Source organism: Montipora foliosa, chromosome 3 (assembly GCF_036669935.1).
Source record: "Montipora foliosa isolate CH-2021 chromosome 3, ASM3666993v2, whole genome shotgun sequence".
NCBI lineage: Eukaryota > Metazoa > Cnidaria > Anthozoa > Scleractinia > Acroporidae > Montipora > Montipora foliosa.
Window position 1 is genome coordinate 37995893 of NC_090871.1, and position 10000 is coordinate 38005892.

The following is a 10000-nucleotide window of genomic DNA, read 5'->3' on the forward strand; positions in this document are numbered from 1 at the left end:
TTGAGAAAGCCATGTACCAGGATGCTTTTTTGACAGTCGAATTTCGCACAAATTTGGCACTCTGTAATCAATCTAAAAAAGGTTAAGTTTTAAAATTTGGTCAAAAATTCCAATTTTGGTATATACACCGTTAACATCGCTAAAGGGTGCATGAATTACTAGCTATTACTAGCTGTGCCATGTTGTTTTGATTTTCAAGTTACTCATTCGTTATTTCAAAAATAGTGATTCAAGCAAGCGACATTTTGGAGTCGTTTTCACTCGCTCACAAGGCCCCATACCGAAAAAGTCGCCGTCCAGGTAAAATAATTATCGAAACAAACTAAAACATATTTTTCTAAAAATGGTTTTGGTAGTCCTTTATTGTGACAAGGTTTGGCAATTTTCGATTTTTTTATCTTGCACGGTCTTAGTTGAAAATTGCTGAGGGGCGCTCTTAAAGCTTTCCAGAACATGACATTAAATCTTTAGCCTACTCCTTCCATAAGCAGAACAACTTTCTGTACTGGTCGCTCGACAACAGAGCATTTGGCATGACTTCCCTTCTGGGGGTTTCTGGATCCCAGCTTGACTTTTACTGCACGAACGAGACCTTCCTGATTCATTGAAGTCTCCACGACCATACCAAGAGGCCACTCGTTTGTGGGAACTCTGTGTTGCACAATAACGACGTCTCCTATCTTCAGATTTCTTTTGGGCACTCCTTTCGCCATCTAATCCAGAACTGCCCAACCAGGAACTGAACTCGTCACAATCTCTTTCGAGCGTACACTTCCTCTTTAACGAAATTACTGGAAGGTGGGAGAAGTGTCTAATTCTTCATTGTAAGCAGATGATTCGGAGTTAAAGGCTCCAAACTCTTCGGGTCATTCAGGCACTGGCATGTCAATGGTCGACTGTTGATTATGGCCATGACTTCATACAAGAAGGTGCATCGAGTCTTCCTTTGTACTCGTTAAGGATGGTGTTTAGGATGCTTCTTGTGGTCCTAATCTGTCTTTCCCATACTCCTCCCCAGTGACTGGAACAGGGAACATTCGTGACAAATTCGCAACGATTGGCTGTCAAATAGGTTTGAATCCTGTCCTTGTCCAGCTCCTTAGTGGCGTTTGCGAGTTCATTTCTTGCTCCCACAAAATTAGAGCCTTGGTCAGATCTCAGCTGTTGAATGGGTCCTCGAATTGCAGCAAAGCATCTCAAAGCGTTGATGAAGGCATCAGTTGTCATGTCGTGTAATTATTCTACATGTATGTGCACTGCTCGGGAACTCATGCAAGTAAATATCACTTCATATCTCTTCAACTCTTTCCTTCCTTAATCGTGAATGGTCCAAAACAGTCATTCCACAGAATGTAAAGGGCGGGGCTGATTCCACTCTATCTTCTGGAAGGTTTGCCATCTTTTGGCCTTCAGTTGGTCATCTCTGACGTCTACATTTGTACACATTTATAAATGTACGAGGCTACTGTGGCATTGACACCCAGTATCCATAATCCATTGGAACGAATTTCGTTGACGGTCATTCCTTTCCCTTGATGCTTGACCTTCTTGTGAAAATGATCGATGAGCAGATTAGTAACTTGCGAATTCCTTAGAAGGACGATGGGGTGTTTAACTTCAAAAGGCAAGGTTGAATTTTCCAGCCGTCCACCAACTCTTATCAGTCCCTGTTCATCAACGAAAGGATCCAACTTTAAGAGGGCACTTTCCCTTGAAATCTTGGCGTTCTGTTCCTTCTGGCTTAAACTTGTAATCTCGTTCTAGAAAGCTGTGCCCTTTATCTCTTTGAAAATAAGCCTTTCAGCATCTTGTCGTTCAGCTACTGTTGTGGTGACTGTCCTTGGCTTGTTCTTCATGAAAGGTCTCTTAAGGTAGGAAACCACTCCCACTGCCTTTGGCCAACTGGAACATCTTGTAATGAAGTCAATGAGATAGAAGGGTTCCTTGACAGTAGTGGCGCGTACGGTGGCTTTAACTTCCGGATCTCCAATTTGAATGGTAGGAATCTCTTCTTCACTGGGCGGGATTTCTTTCTCCCAGAGAAATGCAGGTCCACTGAACCGGTTCGATTTCATTACCTCTTCTGCATTTAAGCCTCTGGAGGCGTGATCCGCTGGATTATTATTGGTATCAATGTATCGCCATTCTTTGATATCAGTGTTCGACCTGATTACTTGTACTCTATTGGCAACAAACGTGTGGAATCTTTTGGCGTCGTTATTGATGTAGCCAAGGATTACCTTGGAATCAGTCCAAGAGTACTGCTTCATATTAACGTAATTTAATTCTTCTTGAACCATCACAGCAACCTTCGCTGAAACAACTGCAGCGGTAAGCTCCCATCTTGGTATCGTAGTAATCTTCGTTGGAGCGACGCGGGACTTTCCCATTACCAATGAAACAGGAACGTTTTCATCTTCATCCTTAACTCTTAGATAGGAGCATTGTCCATATCCAGACGTGCTTGCATCAGCAAAACTGTGTAGTTCATACGTCTTCTTGCCATTGGATCAAAGACAACTCTGATCTTGTTTTCTTTGGATGATAGACGGCATGGTGAGGTATGTACCATTTCACTCCTTCTTGTCGCGCAAGCACTGGTGCGTCTTCGGCATCACCCCTGTTTAGAACTTCATTCATGAACTTGAGGTAATCTTCTTTATACCTTGGATCTTTCAGGAACTTTCGTTTGAGATGCTCCAGACGAATCAACGCCATCAAATGGTTGTCAGGTAAAATAGGGCGTTCCTTGAATGGCAGAGGCATTTCATAGTGTCCGTTTGCAGTCCTCTCAATTCCTTCTTCCATGATCTTCAGGAAATTTAAATCCTCTTGAGAAGTCTTCTTATCATTCTTAGCTCCCTGAAAATCTGACTCGAACAATGTCAGTCATTGTTACAGCGGGTATTTCCTTTACTGCAACCTTGTGGCAAAGAGAACGTCCACTCCTTACCTCACTTCCACCAACGATACTCCATCCAAGATCAGTTTTAATGCCATATGGTTCGTTATTGCGGCCAGCAAGAACGTCTCTTGGTGTCAACGCCTGCGAGCAATCGTATTCAATAAGCAACCCAACGTTCCAGTCGAATAGGTCATGCATTTCGTCTTCAATTGATCTCAAGTGTTCCCAGTTCTTAGCTATTTCCTTGTAAAAGCTACCGGAATACAAATCTTGACGTCAGAATTATATCCCCTTACTTGTAGGCTTGAGACTCTTTGGCTCTCGACGAGTGAGTCTTGACTTGTGATAGTGCTCACTCGAAGGTTTGTTGGCTGAGTTTCTGCATTAAGTTCATCGCAGGTTTCCTTGAGGATAAACGTAGCATCGCTTTGCGTGTCCAAGATTGCGTAAACCAATATTTCCTTGTCGGGCCTCGATAATGATGACAGCCAAATGGGAACTATCATAGAGGTGCTGGCAATGGAGGCGCCTTGGGATGTACATGAAGTAGTCCTGCGAACATTGGTGGGTTCCTGTCCTTCACTTCTCTTCTTTTCTTCTGGCTTCTTAGGAGATCTTTCTTCGTGAAGACAGGTGGGGTGATTCTTGTTACAGGTCGCACAGGTCAGCCTCTTCTTACAATCACTAGACATGTGTCCCTTTCTCAGGCATCCAAAACACACGCTGTTTCCTTTAACAAACTTCAGTTTGTTTTCGGGTCTCTGGCTTGAACTTATCGCAGGCATTCAACAGATGGTCGGTCCTTTTGCAGAATGAACATTGCCGTTGCAACTTTGAGGTTCTGTTGGTTCTTTTGAACTTGGTGTTATGAACTGACTTTTTGCCGTTGTATCTCGGGTTTGGTTCCTGGTGAGTGATGTCTGTTGCCCTTTCCACGTCCTTTACGGCATGACACGACGAAATAGGATTGCATAGGAGATCTGCTTCAGCAATGATGAAGGTTGTGAAGGTCCTGAAATCTGGATACTTCTTCTCTTCTTTCATTCTACTTGTAACTGCTCTGTTCCATCGTGAAATAAGCTAGTCTGGTAGTCTAGTAAGTAACTTCTGGTTTTCCATGTAGTCATTCAAGACGGTTAAATTCTCAATCACTTGCATAGCAGTTTCCACACTTGTTAAGAAATCAGCAAATCTTCTGAGGCCTTGGTGATCTTTCATTCCAATCTTGGGCCATTTTCGTAGCTTGTCTCTGTACGCATTTGTTACTATAAATGGGTGACCAAACCTCTCGTCCAGAATGTTCCATGCTCAATCGTAGGCTTCCGATGAACCTTGCAGGAAAAGCCCGTTTATAGCTTCTTTGGCAGATCCACTTACGTATTGCTTCAAATAGTACATCTTTTCACTTGATCGTAAGTTCTGTCGGTGTATGAGGGCATGAAAGGACGAGTTCCAATCCGGATAAAGGATGGGCTCACCGTTAAAGATGGTTGGTTCAGGTGCTGGAAGGTGACTCATGCTGAATGAATCGGCTATCGCTGTGACGATTGAGGTGATAGTATCTACACTTGCTGGTGACACTTGCGGTTGAACGTGTGCAGGATGGGTGGTTTCACCTTCTACGGCTGAGGCTGTAGAGTGGGCTGCGCTGTTGAAATTGGAGTGTTCGCGTCTGGTACTGAATACTTGGGTTTTTGAGGTAGAATGAAGGACGCTGCTTTTGTTTCAAGGTTTATCTAGATAGGAGAAGTTTGTAAATAATCATCTTCAATGGAATCCATATCGCCCTCAAATTCTTCTACTTCCTCGTATACCTTTAACTTAGCCCTTGCTATTTCTATTTGTTTCTTGGCTTCCATTTGTTCCAACTCCAGTTTTCTCTGTGCTAGCTCTGCTTCCATTCTTGCAGTGGCTTCCTTATGTTTTGTTTCTTCTTGTAGGGCGTTAAATTTGACTTCCCTTGCAGCCAGTTCTGCAGCAGCATCAGCTTTCTTTAAATCGATGAGAGAGGGTGCCTTTGAGGACCGACTGCTTCTTGACCGGCATGACTTTGTTGATCCCTTACTCGATCTACTTCTGACGGATTTAACATCTTCGTTGCATGACGCAGCTATGGATTTCCTTTCCAGCATTTGTGTTAGTGCATCACATCCGTCCATTTTCTGACGAATTTCTTGTCCTGGATTCCGTTCGATCCATATTTTATCGTATATCTTCTCTATTTTGTTACGGAATTCCCTCAAACGGAGAATCGCTTCTTCCTTTTCTACTTGCGACGACGGCGTCTGTTTAGCCATTAAAGACTCGATTTCTGTTGCTTGCGTTCTCCATGCATTGTATGCTTCATGAAACCTCGCGACGAGCTGATCTTTGTCCTTCTCATGCTCTCTCTGACGCTGCTCTTGATAGGCCCCGCCCTTTTCGCTAAGCGTTCGAACTCTAGTAATTCGTGGTTCGGACTCAGACTGCTCCTGGCTTACATTCATGCTATTTTTAGCTAACTGATCGCCATTTACTTTAATTGCAAGTTCAGCTTGTACAGAACTCGTTAGCTCTTCTTGATTAATTAAATCTACTACTTGACTTGCTGAGCTAGACATTCTTAATTAGCAAGTCTTAATGTTGCTTGAAAAAACTTCTTCTTAAATCTTAATACTTTGCAACCAAAAGGCCGCACGTAACGTGACAAAATAATTGAGAAGAACATGCAAACGTTAACTTAAATATAATATGGTTATTTTGGCGGGACTTGCCGAATCTTCTTAAATAAACAGTGTCTCTGTAATTGTAATGTTCTTGCAACTGAGAAACTCATAAACCTTTACTTAAATTACTTGTGTTACTTATGGTTTCCGTCGCTGAACCTTCTTTCGTTGTTTTCGCACTGTTTGCCTTCAAGGATTTTTACGCTTCCTGAGCTTGATTGGTTACAGGCTTGACCTTTGGTTGTTTATCCTCCTGCTTGACTTGCAGTTGTCTTCGCTTGGAGTCTTCTTGTGATTCATCAAGTTCTCACTATTGCTTCAGTGGTTTGGTTAGACGTTGTTCACAAACTGATGTTTATTAAAATCCTTTAAAACTCTTTAAACACAGTGAGAACTAAAATAAAAGATACAAATAAATTACAAATTGTGAAGATTGCGAAAATAACAGGATATAAAAATGTCTTACACGCTTCGAAAGTTACAAAAGTAAAAGGAAAAAACTTAAGATCAATGTACAAATAACAGTAAAACGATGTCGTACACAACTTGACTTTAACTGAAGCCTTAAATCTTAAATTTACAATTATAAGCGATGAAATTGAACTTAAGCGAGTAAAGCTACAAACCGTGTACATAAACAAACTAAAATAGCATCAAAGATAATTACCTTGGTGCCGCCTTGATCACCAGAACAATGATAAACTTGGAGAAACTTGTTAACTTATGGTGAATTAACAGATCTTGCGTCAACTGATTTTGTTAACGATAAAACTAACCTTTTATAACGGTAGTTGGGTGTCGCGGCGCTTACGCATGAGTTTTGCGACACCATAGAACTTACTCAAAAGATCTAGAGACTACGGTAGCGTACACACGAAACTAATACGCATGAAAAAGCCTTACATAACTGAATACACATTAAAGAAACTTCCAACAACTAGGAATAGTGCTCTTAAGGATGCAAAGTCTAGAAACTGAGCGTTAAACAGCTTAAGGACGTTCGCGCCAAAATCTTCCTACAGTGAGATTTTCTTCATTTCTCGCCTAGAGTTAGGTCATAAAGTACTTACTCCAAAAATGAAAAAAAAATGGGGGTCACCAACTTTGTTTTGGAGAAAATGGCAGTGGAAAAATGCCTTCATTTCGAGAAATCGGTCATAATAGCGAGATGTAGCCTCATCTGCTCATCCATCAAAAATCATAAAAATAAACTGTTGGAGTGAAAGTTTCCGTGCATAGGTTTTTAGGAGTGAGATTTTTAGCTAACTGTATGCCGCTAGGGATGTGGTAAACAGTAGAGTTCATCCTCGACGAGCGTTTTCGTAAGCTCTATCCGTTGCAACCACAACAGGAATTCGATGGCACGAGGAAAGAAAATGTTAAAAAAAGATAACTTCTTACGGTGAGAATTTTTTCATTTCATCATATTTTGTAGATAGTAAGTAAAGTGAGTGATTCATGATTTAAAAAATGGGGGTCGCCGATGATCTGAACGAGTAAAATCGATGTGATTTTGCAAAGCTCTTGGAAATTTCGTTTGCCACGCTTTTGCGTGACCTGTCGTGCAAGGACTGGAACCCAAGAGAGGATCGATCGTTGAAGAGATGAAAGGTTTTTACCGAAAAAAAAAACCTTTCTCGAGCATAGCAATGAAGTTTTACGCAGGGGCCATCTTCATTTGGTTGGTGTTTTGTATAATATCTCTCCATTGCCGTCATCCTCATCCTCTGGAGTTTGTTTTTTGTGAAATTTTATCACTGATTGTTTCCACGCAGGTCCGCACGAGGACGAAAATACTGCTCAATTTTCACGAAAGTAAAGGAAAAGAACTTTAAAAACATGCATTCACTTTGAACTTAAGTTCGTAGGGTAATAAAAACATTACAAAGAAACAGCCCCAATAAATTTACGCAACGGTTCATCCACGAGTTTTCCAAACTTTCAGCCACTAGTCTACTCGATCAGCTGCCTTTTCCAGAGCTTTTCCATCCTCCCGCTTACTTCTCTTTTAAGTTTCATGATGATTCGGTAATAAATGTGCCATTCTTTTGCCGGCCTGGAATTTTTTCGTCGGTGTTTTTTGTCGCCAAGTTATTTTAACTGATGCTTGAAAAATATGCATGAAAGTCAAGTAGACTAGTGCATGACTGATAAAACCTCGCGAATATCAGTCGTGCAGTAGTCTACTTGACTTTCATAAATATTTTAAATCAATTTTGACTGATCGCGACCTTCTCTGATCCAATGCTGAGCAAGACTTATCGTCCACGGTTTTTGCAAAGGTTTTAAAACCTCAACTTCACAAATGCTCAAAGTAATGCGTGACATTTTATAGTCTCGTTACCTGCGCAGTAACGTTGCGCACAAACAATTACTGCGAACGTCCTTAAATAAGAAACCTGTTGAAAACTTGCGCAATGTTGCGCATGCAAAATTTGTTGCTGAAGCGCGCACCGCTTTAAGGGTCGTACATGACGTGCGCACAATTTAACTGGTGTCACTACAGGTGGGGCAACAGAAGCTTCCTTCACCGGAACGTGGGCAAAATGACAAAGATCGAGGCAAAATACGAGAATTTAAGCAAAGAGACGGCAAAGCATCATAAGACGCAGAGCATGACGGAATCTGAAGGACATAGCTCAAATTCCGTGATGCGCTAATTATGTATGCGATTAGAATAGTAATTTATCCTCACTGCATACCTATTACCACATCACCCGACTGACCCCAAAAGTACCCCGAAGCATACAAAACCACACAACAAAAGCTACAGAACACAATTTAATCCAACCTCTCCCATTACTCAGAAATCTCCTTCAACCCTGATAGGAGGACTAGGGTAACAACAACAGATGAAAGTGAAAATCGTTCAATTGGTACAAACTGGTTGCAGATTGTCGGGGTGAGACACAGGCACTGTGACCAAACCAGTAGCACTAGGAAGAACTTCCTCAAAGATCATGAGAGAGGATGGGAGTAATGTTGAGCCATCTCCCCACTCTTTCAACCATTTTTTTTTTGTATCCACATTTTCAGAAATCGAAGAATACAAGATTAGTGTCCCATGAACATTTAACAAAGAAATTAAGAAATTGCGTTTTTTGCCATCAAAAATGGGGGGTCGACTTATACATGGGATCGACTTATACACGGGTAAATACGGCTATATACAGTACTGTGCAAAAGAAATGAGAGCGAATTTCGAGAAATACGTTAATTTTTCTAGCGAATTTTCAGGGAAATTTTTGCCCTTGCTTAATGGGAGACGGATCCACAATGGCTGACCTAAAGACGTCCGAATATTGCCCTCAGCTCCAGTTTACTTGTGCTATTTGCTTACTCGTGTTTATCACTTCAGGTTAGGTCTGGTCTCCAAGTGTCAATGGTTTTCAAACAACCTGCCTTTGAACCTCTTTATACCACAGAGTACACTCATTCGGATCGAAAATCCATAATCTTGATTGGCTGGTAACAGATACCAGGTTCTGTTATCATTTTAATAAAGGGCTTAAGTTGCTGTTGCCGCAAAAATCACACCCTATTGTTTAGTTAGGGTGTGTTCAATTGGGAAATCCGGATTTCGCGACAGATTTTGTTAATTGAAATCCTTACCCGACATGGATTTCCAATTCGTGAATCTCTGACAAAATCCGTTTCGGGATTTTGTGTTCGATTGGAAATCCGAAGATCCAGATTTTAAGATCTAAATCCAGATTTCCCAATCGAACACACCCTTAGTTTGAAAGCATATTGTTGCGTGCCGGAGTTACCAAGTCTATTGTTAGTGAGTAAGCTAGTTTTAGAACAAGCTCAACAGTTATTGAATTATCTGCATGCACACACAAAAGTGTTTGCTTAAACGTCGTAGTGTGTTTAGCTGTTTGAAGAAAACACAGTTAAGCAGTTTTGACTGTTAATACGCAATATCATTACGCAACTAGATTACCACCGCTCCAAAAGCAAAAATCACACCCTATTGTTCAGTCTGTTTGAAAGTAAATTGCAATGCGCTGTCTAAAAATGAGTAATTTCTTTGCAACCAGCCAAGTCTATTGTGTCATTATTTTTTGGCACGCACCAGTGAGTGAATTTTCGGCATCACTGCAAAAATAAATTAGTGATGTCTCTGGTTCTACAAAGCGTACAGAGACGATTAAAACGGCAAAATACTGTGGCTTCTAGGCTGAAATTCGATATAACATTGTTTATGATGCGCCATCTAAAAAAGAGTAATTTCTTTGCAAGCAAAGTCTATTGTGTTGTTATTTGAGTGTGAATTTTCGGCGTCACGGTCTACATAAATTAGTTTCATGGATGGTGTCAGGTTGTGTCACCCAAGTTACGTCGCCCCAACTTTTAAATACACTATACTTACAAAGTCAAAGTTTGT

At 41.1% G+C, this 10000-nt stretch overlaps 1 pseudogene; it reads left to right on the forward strand.

Moving 5' to 3' along the window:
• Positions 1 to 10000, forward strand: part of LOC137995713 (uncharacterized) — a 419354-nt pseudogene that overhangs the window by 97483 nt on the left and 311871 nt on the right.